Here is a 13,421-nt window from a genome sequence, read left to right on the forward strand (position 1 = left end):
GCCAAATACTGCGTGTTGTACCGTTACAAGTGCGAAACTGCTATGTTGTGATATTCTCGTTAAAGCGCATGCAAGCATCGTGAAACTTTAAAGAATGATGTCATTTAGCGAGAGACAGCGTTCTGTACTGTAATAAGTTGGTGAAAAACTGTGAGGTCATGCAAATATCGTAATTGTGAACGAAACAGTGTAATAGAGCGTTTTGAGATAAAAGCGCAAATGTTAGGTTAGGTTAAGTTATGAACCGTCGTAAAACCGCATTAAACAATGTCACTTTGTGAGATGCAGTGTTTTTCACCATTATGAGTCGGGAACTGCGATATCTAATGTGAAAGCGCATGAAACCGTCGTAATGTTGTAGAGAGCATTGTAAAGTAGCGAGTAAAACGTTTTCTAACGATAGAAGTGCGAAGGTTATGTTATGTTAGTTTAAGCTAGGTAGCGTCATGAAACCACCAAAAACGACGTCATTAACGAGATAGTGTTGTTTTATTGCGAGTACGAAACTGCGATAGGTGAAATGTTGTGAAAGCACACAAAACGGCATGCACAAGCCAAATACTGCGTGTAGTACCGTTACAAGTGCGAAACTGCTATGTTGTGATATTCTCGTTAAAGCGCATGCAAGCATCGTGAAACCTTAAAAAACAATGTCATTTAGCGAGATACAGCGTTCTGTACTGCAATAAGTTGGTGAAAAACTGTGAGGTTATGCAAATATCGTAATTGTGAACGAAACAGTGTAATAGAGCGTTCTTAGATACAAGTGCGAATGTTAGGTTAGGTTAAGATATGAACCGTCGTAAAACCGCATTAAACAATGTCACTTAGTGTTTTTCACTATTACAAGTCGGGAACTGCGATATCTAATGTGAAAGCGCTTGCAACCGTCGTTAGGTTAGGTTAGGTTAGGTTAGGTTTGGTTAGGTTAGGTTAGGTTAGGTTAGATTAGGTTAGGTTGGGTTGAGTTGGGTCAGGTTAGGTTAGGTTGGGTTAGGTTAGGTTAGGTTAGGTTACGTTAGGTTAGGTTACGTTAGGTTAGGTTAGGTTAGGTAAGGATAATTTGGTTAGGTTAGGTAAGGTTAGGTTAGGTTAGGTTAGGTTGGGTTGGGTGTTGTTGGGTTGGGTTGGGTTGGGTTGGGTTAGGTTGGGTTAGGTTAGGTTAGGTTACGTTAGGTTAGGTTAGGTTACGTTAGGTTATGTTAGATTAGGTTAGGTTACGTTAGGTTAGGTTAGGTCAGGTAAGGTTAAGTTACGTTAGAATAGGTTAGGTTAGGTTAGGTTACGTTAGGTTAGGTTAGGTTAGGTTAGGTTAGGTTGGGTTGGGTTGGGTTAGGTTAGGTTAGGTTAGGTTAGGTTGGGTTAGGTTAGTTTAGGTTAGGTTAGGTTAGGTTAGGTTGGGTTGGGTTGGGTTAGGTTAGGTTAGGTTAGGTAAGGTAAGGTTAGGTAAGGTTAGGTTAAGGTATGAACCGTCGTAAAACCGCATTAAACAATGTCACTTAGGGAGATGCAGTGTTTTTCACCTTTACAAGTTGGGAACTGCGATATCTAATGTGAAAGCGCTTGAAACCGTCGTAATGTTGTAGAAAGCAATGTAAAGTAGCGAGTAAAACGTTTTCTAACGATAGAAGTGCGAAGGTTATGTTAGGTTGAGTTATGTTAGTTTAAGCTAGGTAGCGTCTTGAAACCACCAAAAACGACATCATCTAACGAGATAGTGTTGTTTTATTGCGAGTACGAAACTGCGATAGGTGGAATGTTGTGAAAGCACACAAAACGGCATTAACAAGCCAAATACTGCGTGTTGTACCGTTACAATTGCGAAACTGCTATGTTGTGATATTCTCGTTAAAGCGCATGCAATTATCGTGAAACCCTAAAGAATGATGTCATTTAGCGAGAGACAGCGTTCTGTACTGTAATAAGTTGGTGAAAAACTGTGAGGTCATGCAAATATCGTAATTGTGAACGAAACAGTGTAATAGAGCGTTTTGAGATACAAGCGCGAATGTTGGGTTAGGTTAAGATATGAACCGTCGTAAAACCGCATTAAACAATGTCACTTAGTGAGATGCAGTGTTTTTCACCTTTACAAGTTGGGAACTGCGATATCTAATGTGAAAGCGCTTGAAACCGTCGTAATGTTGTAGAAAGCAATGTAAAGTAGCAAGTAAAACGTTTTTGAATGATAGAAGTGCGAAGGTTATGTTAGGTTGAGTTATGTTAGTTTAAGCTAGGTAGCGTCGTGAAACCACCAAAAACGACGTCATCTAACGAGATAGTGTTGTTTTATTGCGAGTACGAAACTGCGATAGGTGAAATGTTGTGAAAGCACACAAAACAGCATGCACAAGCCAAATACTGCGTGTTGTACCGTTACAAGTGCGAAACTGCTATGTTGTGATATTCTCGTTAAAGCGCATGCAAGCATCGTGAAACCTTAAAGAACAATGTCATTTAGCGAGATACAGCGTTCTGTACTGCAATAAGTTGGTGAAAAACTGTGAGGTTATGCAAATATCGTAATTGTGAACGAAACAGTGTAATAGAGCGTTTTTAGATACAAGTGCGAATGTTAGGTTAGGTTAAGATATGAACCGTCGTAAAACCGCATTAAACAATGTCACTTAGTGTTTTTCACTATTACAAGTCGGGAACTGCGATATCTAATGTGAAAGCGCTTGCAACCATCGTTAGGTTAGGTTAGGTTAGGTTAGGTTAGGTTTGGTTAGGTTAGGTTAGGTTAGGTTAGATTAGGTTAGGTTGGGTTGAGTTGGGTTAGGTTAGGTTAGGTTATGTTGGGTTAGGTTAGGTTAGGTTAGGTTACGTTAGGTTAGGTTAGGTTACGTTAGGTTAGGTTAGGTTAGGTTACGTTAGGTTAGGTTAGGTTAGGTAAGGATAATTTGGTTAGGTTAGGTAAGGTTAGGTTGGGTTAGGTTAGGTTGGATGGGTGTGTTTGGGTTGGGTTGGGTTGGGTGTTGTTGGGTTGGGTTGGGTTAGGTTGGGTTAGGTTAGGTTAGGTTACGTTAGGTTAGGTTAGGTTAGGTTACGTTAGGTTATGTTAGGTTAGGTTAGGTTACGTTAGGTTAGGTTAGGTCAGGTAAGGTTAGGTTACGTTAGAATAGGTTAGGTTAGGTTACGTTAGGTTAGGTTAGGTTTGGTTAGGTTAGGTTAGGTTAGGTTAGCTTAGGTTAGGTTAGGTTGGGTTGGGTTGGGTTAGGTTGGGTTAGGTTAGGTTAAGTTAGGTTAGTTTAGGTTAGGTTAGGTTAGGTTAGGTTGGGTTGGGTTGGGTTAGGTTAGGTTTGGATAGGTTACGTTAGGTTAAGGTATGAACCGTCGTAAAACCGCATTAAACAATGTCACTTAGTGAGATGCAGTATTTTTCACCCTTACAAGTTGGAAACTGCCATATCTAATGTGAAAGCGCTTGAAACCGTCGTAATGTTGTAGAAAGCAATGCAAAGTAGCGAGTAAAACGTTTTCTAACGATAGAAGTGCGAAGATTATGTTAGGTTGAGGTATGTTAGTTTAAGGTAGGTAGCGTCGTGAAAGCACCAAAAACGACGTCATGTAACGAGATAGTGTTGTTTTATTGCGAGTACGAAACTGCGATAGGTGAAATGTTGTGAAAGCACACAAAACGGCATGCACAAGCCAAATACTGCGTGTTGTACCGTTACAGGTGCGAAACTGCTATGTTGTGATATTCTCGTTAAAGCGCATGCAAGCATCGTGAAACCTTAAAGAACAATGTCATTTAGCGAGATACAGCGTTCTGTACTGCAATAAGTTGGTGAAAAACTGTGAGGTTATGCAAATATCGTAATTGTGAACGAAACAGTGTAATTGAGCGTTTTTACATACAAGTGCGAATGTTAGGTTACGTTAAGTTATGAACCGTCGTAAAACCGCATTAAACAATGTCACTTAGTGTTTTTCACCATTACAAGTCGGGAACTGCGATATCTAATGTGAAAGCGCTTGCAACCGTCGTTAGGTTAGGTTAGGTTAGGTTAGATTAGGTTAGCTTTGGTTAGGTTAGGTTAGGTTAGGTTAGATTAGGTTAGGTTGGGTTGAGTTGGGTTAGGTTAGGTTAGGTTAGGTTGGGTTAGGTTAGGTTAGGTTAGGTAACGTTGGGTTAGGTTAGGTTACGTTAGGTTAGGTTAGGTTAGGTTACGTTAGGTTAGGTTAGGTTAGGTAAGGATAATTTGGTTAGGTTAGGTAAGGTTAGGTTAAGTTAGGTTAGGTTGGGTTGGGTGTTGTTGGATTGGGTTGGGTTGGGTTAGGTTGGGTTAGGTTAGGTTATGTCACGTTAGGTTAGGTTAGGTTAGGTTACGTTAGGTTATGTTAGGTTAGGTTAGGTTACGTTAGGTTAGGTTAGGTCAGGTAAGGTTAGGTTACGTTAGAATAGGTTAGGTTAGGTTAGGTTAGGTTACGTTAGGTTAGGTTAGGTTAGGTTAGGTTAGGTTTGGTTAGGTTAGGTTAGGTTAGCTTAGGTTAGGTTAGGTTGGGTTGGGTTGGGTTAGGTTGGGTTAGGTTAGGTTAGGTTAGGTTACGTTAAGTTGGGTTAGGTTAGTTTAGGTTAGGTTAGGTTACGTTAGGTTGGGTTGGGTTGGGTTAGGTTAGGTTAGGTTAGGTAAGGTTAGGTTAGGTTAGGTTAGGTTACGTTAGGTTAAGGTATGAACCGTCGTAAAACCGCATTAAACAATGTCACTTAGTGAGATGCAGTGTTTTTCACCTTTACAAGTTGGGAACTGCGATATCTAATGTGAAAGCGCTTGAAACCGTCGTAATGTTGTAGAAAGCAATGTAAAGTAGCGAGTAAAACGTTTTCTAATGATAGAAGTGCGAAGATTATGTTAGGTCGAGTTATGTTAGTTTAAGCTAGGAAGCGTCGTGAAACCACCAAAAATGACGTCATCTAACGAGATAGTGTTGTTTTATTGCGAGTACGAAACTGCGATAGGTGAAATGTTGTGAAAGCACACAAAACGGCATGCACAAGCCAAATACTGCGTGTTCTACCGTTACAAGTGCGAAACTGCTATGTTGTGATATTCTCGTTAAAGCGCATGCAAGCATCGTGAAACCTTAAAGAACAATGTCGTTTAGCGAGATACAGCGTTCTGTACTGCAATAAGTTGGTGAAAAACTGTGAGGTTATGCAAATATCGTAATTGTGAACGAAACAGTATAATAGAGCGTTTTTAGATACAAGTGCGATTGTTAGGTTAGGTTAAGATATGAACCGTCGTAAAACCGCTATAAACAATGTCACTTAGTGTTTTTCACTATTACAAGTCGGGAACTGCGATATCTAATGTGAAAGCGCTTGCAACCGTCGTTAGGTTAGGTTAGGTTAGGTTAGGTTAGGTTTGGTTAGGTTAGGTTACTTTAGGTTGGGTTGAGTTAGGTTAGGTTAGGTTAGGTTAGGTTGGGTTAGGTTAGGTTAGGTTAGGTTACGTTAGGTTAGGTTACGTTAGGTTAGGTTATGTTAGGTAAGGATAATTTGGTTAGGTTAGGTAAGGTTAGGTTAGGTTAGGTTAGGTTGGGTTGGGTGTTGTTGGGTTGGGTTGGGTTAGGTTGGGTTAGGTTAGGTTAGGTTACGTTAGGTTAGGTTAGGTTACGTTAGGTTATGTTAGATTAGGTTAGGTTACGTTAGGTTAGGTTAGGTCAGGTAAGGTGAGGTTACGTTAGAATAGGTTAGGTTAGGTTAGGTTACGTTAGGTTAGGTTAGGTTAGGTTAGGTTTGGTTAGGTTAGGTTAGGTTAGGTTGGGTTGGGTTGGGTTAGGTTGGGTTAGGTTAGGTTAGGTTAGGTTAGGTTAGGTTGGGTTAGGTTAGTTTAGGTTAGGTTAGGTTAGGTTAGGTTGGGTTGGGTTGGGTTAGGTTAGGTTAGGTCACGTAAGGTTAAGTTAGGTTAGGTTAGGTTACGTTAGGTTAAGGTATGAACCGTCGTAAAACTGCATTAAACAATGTCACTTAGGGAGATGCAGTGTTTTTCACCTTTACAAGTTGGGAACTGCGATATCTAATGTGAAAGCGCTTGAAACCGTCGTAATGTTGTAGAAAGCAATGTAAAGCAGCGAGTAAAACGTTTTCTAACGATAGAAGTGCGAAGGTTATGTTAGGTTGAGGTATGTTAGTTTAAGCTAGGTAGCGTCGTGAGACCACCAAAAACGACATCATCTAACGAGATAGTGTTGTTTTATTGCGAGTACGAAAGTGCGATAGGTGAAATGTTGTGAAAGCACACAAAACGGCATTAACAAGCCAAATACTGCGTGTTGTACCGTTACAAGTGCGAAACTGCTATGTTGTGATATTCTCGTTATAGCGCATGCAATTATCGTGAAACCTTAAAGAATTATGTCATTTAGCGAGAGACAGCGTTCTGTACTGTAATAAGTTGGTGAAAAACTGTGAGGTCATGCAAATATCGTAATTGTGAACGAAACAGTGTAATAGAGCGTTTTGAGATACAAGCGCGAATGTTAGGTTAGGTTAAGATATGAACCGTCGTAAAACCGCATTAAACAATGTCACTTAGTGAGATGCAGTGTTTTTCACCTTTACAAGTTGGGAACTGCGATATCTAATGTGAAAGCACTTGAAACCGTCGTAATGTTGTAGAAGCAATGTAAAGTAGCAAGTAAAACGTTTTCTAACGATAGAAGGGCGAAGGTTATGTTAGGTTGAGTTATGTTAGTTTAAGCTAGGTAGCGTCGTGAAACCACCAAAAATGACGTCATCTAACGAGATAGTGTTGTTTTATTGCGACTTCGAAACTGCGATAGGTGAAATATTGTGAAAGCACACAAAACGGCATGAACAAGCCAGATACTGCGTGTTGTACCATTACAAGTGCGAAACTGCTATAATGTGATATTCTCTTTTAAGCGCATGCAAGCATCGTGAAACCTTAAAGAACAATGCCATTTAGCGAGATACAGCGTTCTGTACTGCAATAAGTTGGTGAAAAACTGTGAGGTTATGCAAATATCGTAATTGTGAACGAAACAGCGTAATAGAGCGTTTTTAGATACAAGTGCGAATGTTAGGTTACGTGAAGTTATGAACCGTCGTAAAACCGCATTAAACAATGTCGCTTAGTGTTTTTCACCATTACAAGTCGGGAACTGCGATATCTAATGTGAAAGCGCTTGCAACCGTCGTTAGGTTAGGTAAGGTTAGGTTAGGTTAGGTTAGGTTAGGTTTGGTTAGGTTAGGTTAGGTTAGGTTAGATTAGGTTAGGTTGGGTTGAGTTGGGTTAGGTTAGGTTAGGTTAGGTTGGGTTAGGTTAGGTTAGGTTAGGTTAGGTTACGTTAGGTTAGGTTAGGTTACGTTAGGTTAGGTTAGGTTACGTTAGGTTAGGTTAGGTTAGGTAAGGATAATTTGGTTAGGTTAGGTAAGGTTAGGTTAAGTTAGGTTAGGTTGGGTGTTGTTGGGTTGGGTTGGGTTAGGTTGGGTTAGGTTAGGTTAGGTTACGTTAGGTTAGGTTAGGTTAGGTTACGTTAGGTTACGTTAGGTTAGGTTACGTTAGGTTAGGTTAGGTGAGGTAAGGTTAGGTTACGTTAGAATAGGTTAGGTTAGGTTAGGTTACGTTAGGTTAGGTTAGGTTAGGTTTGGTTAGGTTAGGTTAGGTTAGCTTAGGTTAGGTTAGCTTGGGTTGGGTTGGGTTAGGTTGGGTTAGGTTAGGTTAGGTTAGGTTGGGTTAGGTTAGTTTAGGTTAGGTTAGGTTAGGTTAGGTTGGGTTGGGTTGGGTTAGGTTAGGTTAGGTTAGGTTAGGTTAGGTTACGTTAGGTTAAGGTATGAACCGTCTTAAAACCGCATTAAACAATGTCACTTAGTGAGATGCAGTGTTTTTCACCCTTACAAGTTGGGAACTGCGATATTTAATGTGAAAGCGCTTGAAACCGTCGTAATGTTGTAGAAAGCAATGCAAAGTAGCGAGTAAAACGTTTTCTAACGATAGAAGTGCGAAGATTATGTTAGGTTGAGTTATGTTAGTTTAAGCTAGGTAGCGTCGTGAAACCACCAAAAATGACGTCATCTAACGAGATAGTGTTGTTTTATTGCGAGTACGAAACTGCGATAGGTGAAATGTTGTGAAAGCACACAAAACGGCATGCACAAGCCAAATACTGCGTGTTGTACCGTTACAAGTGCGAAACTGCTATGTTGTGATATTCTCGTTAAAGCGCATGCAAGCATCGTGAAACTTTAAAGAATGATGTCATTTAGCGAGAGACAGCGTTCTGTACTGTAATAAGTTGGTGAAAAACTGTGAGGTCATGCAAATATCGTAATTGTGAACGAAACAGTGTAATAGAGCGTTTTGAGATACAAGCGCGAATGTTAGGTTAGGTTAAGTTATGAACCGTCGTAAAACCGCATTAAACAATGTCACTTTGTGAGATGAAGTGTTTTTCACCATTACAAGTCGGGAACTGCGATATCTAATGTGAAAGCGCATGAAACCGTCGTAATGTTGTAGAGAGCATTGTAAAGTAGCGAGTAAAACGTTTTCTAACGATAGAAGTGCGAAGGTTATGTTAGGTTGAGTTTAAGTTAGGTAGCGTCGTAAAGCCATCAAAAACGACGTCATCTAACGAGATAGTGTTGTCTTATTGCGACTACGAAACTGCGATAGGTGAAATATTGTGAAAGCACACAAAACGGCATGAACAAGCCAGATACTGCGTGTTGTACCGTTACAAGTGCGAAACTGCTATAATGTGATATTCTCGTTAAAGCGCATGCAAGCATCGTGAAACCTTAAAGAACAATTTCATTTAGCGAGATACAGCGTTCTGTACTGCAATAAGTTGGTGAAAAACTGAGAGGTTATGCTAATATTGTAATTGTGAACGAAACAGTGTAATAGAGCGTTTTTAGATACAAGTGCGAATGTTAGGTTAGGTTAAGATATGAACCGTCGTAAAACCGCATTAAACAATGTCACTTAGTGTTTTTCACCATTACAAGTCGGGAACTGCGATATCTAATGTGAAAGCGCTTGCAACCGTCGTTAGGTTAGGTTAGGTTAGGTTTGGTTAGGTTAGGTTAGGTTAGGTTAGATTAGGTTAGGTTGGGTTGAGTTGGGTTAGGTTAGGTTAGGTTAGGTTGGGTTAGGTTAGGTTAGGTTAGGTTACGTTAAATTAGGTTAGGTTACGTTAGGTTAGGTTAGGCTAGGTTACGTTAGGTTAGGTTAGGTTAGGTAAGGATAATTTGGTTAGGTTAGGTAAGGTTAGGTTAGGTTAGGTTAGGTTGGGTTGGGTGTTGTTGGGTTGGGTTGGGTTGGGTTAGGTTGGGTTAGGTTAGGTTAGGTTACATTAGGTTAGGTTAGGTTAGGTTAGGTTACGTTAGGTTATGTTAGATTAGGTTAGGTTACGTTAGGTTAGGTTAGGTCAGGTAAGGTTAGGTTACGTTAGGTTAGGTTAGGTTAGGTTAGGTTACGTTAGGGTAGGTTAGGTAAGGTTTGGTTAGGTTAGGTTAGGTTAGCTTAGGTTAGGTTAGGTTGGGTTGGGTTGGGTTAGGTTGGGTTAGGTTAGGTTAGGTTAGGTGGGGTTAGGTTAGTTTAGGTTAGGTTAGGTTAGGTTGGGTTGGGTTGAGTTGGGTTGGGTTAGGTTAGGTAAGGTTAGGTTAGGTTAGGTTAGGTTAGGTTACGTTAGGTTAAGGTATGAACCGTCGTAAAACCGCATTAAACAATGTCACTTAGTGAGATGCAGTGTTTTTCACCTTTACAAGTTGGGAACTGCGATATCTAATGTGAAAGCGCTTGAAACCGTCGTAATGTTGTAGAAAGCAATGTAAAGTAGCGAGTAAAACGTTTTCTAACGATAGAAGTGCGAAGGTTATGTTAGGTTGAGTTATGTTAGTTTAAGCTAGGTAGCGTCGTGAAACCACCAAAAACGACGTCATCTAACGAGATAGTGATGTTTTATTGCGAGCACGAAACTGCGATAGGTGAAATGTTGTGAAAGCACACAAAACGGCATGCACAAGCCAAATACTGCGTGTTGTACCGTTACAAGTGCGAAGCTGCTATGTTGTGATATTCTCGTTAAAGCGCATGCAATTGTCGTGAAACCTTAAAGAACGATGTCATTTAGCGAGATACAGCGTTCTGTACTGTAATAAGTTGGTGAAAAACTGTGAGGTCATGCAAATATCGTAATTGTGAACGAAACAGTGTAATAGAGCGTTTTGAAATACAAGCGCGAATGTTAGGTTAGGTTAAGGTATGAACCGTCGTGAAATCGCATTAAACAATGTCACTTTGTTAGATGCAGTGTTTTTCAGCATTACAAGTCGGGAACTGCGATATCTAATGTGAAAGCGCATGAAACCGTCGTAATGTTGTAGAGAGCATTGTAAAGTAGCGAGTAAAACGTTTTCTAACGATAGAAGTGCGAAGGTTATATTAGGTTGAGTTATGTTAGTTTAAGCTAGGTAGCGTCGTGAGACCACCAAAAAGGACGTCATCTAATGAGATAGTGTTGTTTTATTGCATGTACGAAACTGCAAGAGGTGAAATGTGAAAGCACACAAAACGGCATGAACAAGCCAGATACTGCGTGTTGTACCGTTAAAAGTGCGAAACTGCTATAATGTGATATTCTCGGTAAAGCGCATGCAAGCATCGTGAAACCTTCAAGAACGATGTCATTTAGCGAGATACAGCGTTCTGTACTGCAATAGGTTGGTGAAAAACTGTGAGGTTATGCAAATATCGTAATTGTGAACGAAACAGTGTAATAGAGCGTTTTTCAATTCAAGTGCGAATGTTAGGTTAGGTCAAGATAGGAACCGTCGTAAAACTGCATTAAACAATGTCACTTAGTGATATCCATTGTTTTCACTATTACAAGTCGGGAACTGCCATATCTATTGTGAAAGCGCTTGCAAACGTCGTTAGGTTAGGTTAGGTTAGGTTTAATTAGGTTAGGTTAGGTTAGGTTAGGTTATGTTAGGTAAGGTTTGGTTAGGTTAGGTTAGGTTAGGTTAGGTTAGGTAAGGTTAGGTTAGTTTAAATTAGGTTAGGTTAGGTTAGGTTAAGATATGAACCGCGCTAAAACCGCATTAAACAATGTCACTTAGTGAGATGCTGTGTTTTTCACCATTACAAGTCGGGAACTGCGATATCTAATGTGAAAGCGCATGAAACCGTCGTAATCTTGTAGAAAACATTGTAAAGTAGCGAATAAAACGTTTTCTAACGATAGAAGTCGAAGGTTAGGTTAGTTTGAGCTAGGTAGCGTCGTGAAACCACCAAAAACGATGTCATCTAACGAGATAGTGTTGTTTTATTGCGAGTACGAAACTGCGATAGGTGAAATATTGTGAAAGCACACAAAATGGCATGAACTAGCCAGATACTGCGTCTTGTGCCGTTACAAGTGCGAAACTGCTTTATTGTGATATTCTCGTTAAAGCGAATGCAAGTATCGTGAAACCTTAAAGAACGATGTCATTTAGCGAGATACAGCGTCCTGTACTGCAATAAGTTGGTGAAAAACTGTGAGGTTATGCAAATATCGTAATTGTGAATGAAACAGTGTAATAGAGCGTTTTTAGATACAAGTGCGAATGTTAGGTTAGGTTAAGATATGAACCGTCGTAAACCGCATTAAACAATGTCACTTAGTGTTTTTCACCATTACAAGTCGGGAACTGCGATATCTAATGTGAAAGCGCTTGCAACCATCGTTAAGTTAGGTTAGGTTAGGTTAGGTTAGGTTTGGTTAGGTTAGTTTAGGTTAGGTTAGGTTAGATTAGGTTGGGTTGAGTTGGGTTAGGTTAGGTTAGGTTAGGTTGGGTTAGGTTAGGTTAGGTTACGTTAGGTTAGGTTAGGTTACGTTAGGTTAGGTTAGGTTACGTTAGGTTAGGTTAGGTTAGGTAAGGATAATTTGGTTAGGTTAGGTAAGGTTAGGTTAGGTTACGGTAGGTTGGGTTGGGTGTTGTTGGGTTGGGTTGGGTCTGGGTTAGGTTGGGTTAGGTTAGGTTAGGTTACGTTAGGTTAGGTTAGGTTAGGTTACGTTAGGTTATGTTAGGTTAGGTTAGGTTACGTTAGGTTAGGTTAGGCCAGGTAAGGTTAGGTTACGTTAGAATAGGTTAGGTTAGGTTACGTTAGGTTAGGTTAGGTTAGGTTAGGTTAGGTTAGCTTAGGTTAGGTTAGGTTGGGTTGGGTTGGGTTAGGTTGGGTTAGGTTAGGTTAGGTTAGGTTACGTTAGGTTAGGTTAGGTTAGGTTAGGTTAGGTTAGGTTAGGTTGGGTTGGGTTGGGTTAGGTTAGGTTAGGTTAGGTAAGGTAAGGTTAGGTTAGGTTAGGTTATGTTACAATAGGTTAAGGTATGAACCGTCGTAAAACCGCATTAAACAATGTCACTTAGTGTGATGCAGTGTTTTTCACCTTTACAAATTGGGAACTACGATATCTAGTGTGAAAGCGCTTGAAATCGTCGTAATGTTGTAGAAAGCAATGTAAAGTAGCGAGTAAAACGTTTTCTAACGATAGAAGTGCGAAAGTTATACTAGGTTGAGTTATGTTAGTTTAAGCTAGGTAGCGTCGTGAAACCACCAAAAACGACGTCATCTAACGAAATAGTGTTGTTTTATTGCGAGTACGAAACTGCGATAGGTAAAATGTTGTGAAAGCTCACAAAACGGCATGAACAAGCCAAATACTGCGTGTTGTACCGTTACAAGTGCGAAACTGCTATGTTGTGATATTCTCGTTAAAGCGCATGCAAGCATCGTGAAACCTTAAAGAATGATGTCATTTAGCGAGAGAGAGCGTTCTGTACTGTAATAAGTTGGTGAAAAACTGTGAGGTCATGCAAATATCGTAATTGTGAACGAAACAGTGTAATAGAGCGTTTTGAGATGCAAGTGCGAATGTTAGGTTAGGTTAAGATATGAACCGTCGTAAAACCGCATTAAACAATGTCACTTAGTGTTTTTCACCATTACAAGTCGGGAACTGCGATATCTAATGTGAAAGCGCTTGCAACCGTCGTTAGGTTAGGTTAGGTTAGGTTAGGTTAGGTTTGGTTAGGTTAGGTTAGGTTAGGTTAGGTTAGATTAGGTTAGGTTGGGTTGAGTTGGGTTAGGTTAGGTTAGGTTGGGTTAGGTTAGGTAGGTTAGGTTACGTTAGGTTAGGTTAGGTTACGTTAGGTTAGGTTAGGTTAGGTTACGTTAGGTTAGGTTAGGTAAGGATAATTTGGTTAGGTTAGGTTAGGTTAGGTTAGGTTAGGTTGGGTTGGGTGTTGTTGGGTTGGGTTGGGTTAGGTTGGGTTAGGTTAGGTTAGGTTACGTTAGAATAGGTTAGGTTAGGTTAGGTTACGTTAGGTTAGGTTAGGTTAGGTTAGGTTTGGTTAGGTTAGGTTAGGTTAGCTTAGGTTAGGTTAGGTAGGGTTGGGT

This window comes from Rhipicephalus microplus, chromosome 1, assembly GCF_043290135.1.
Source record: "Rhipicephalus microplus isolate Deutch F79 chromosome 1, USDA_Rmic, whole genome shotgun sequence".
Classification (NCBI taxonomy): Eukaryota; Metazoa; Arthropoda; class Arachnida; order Ixodida; family Ixodidae; genus Rhipicephalus; species Rhipicephalus microplus.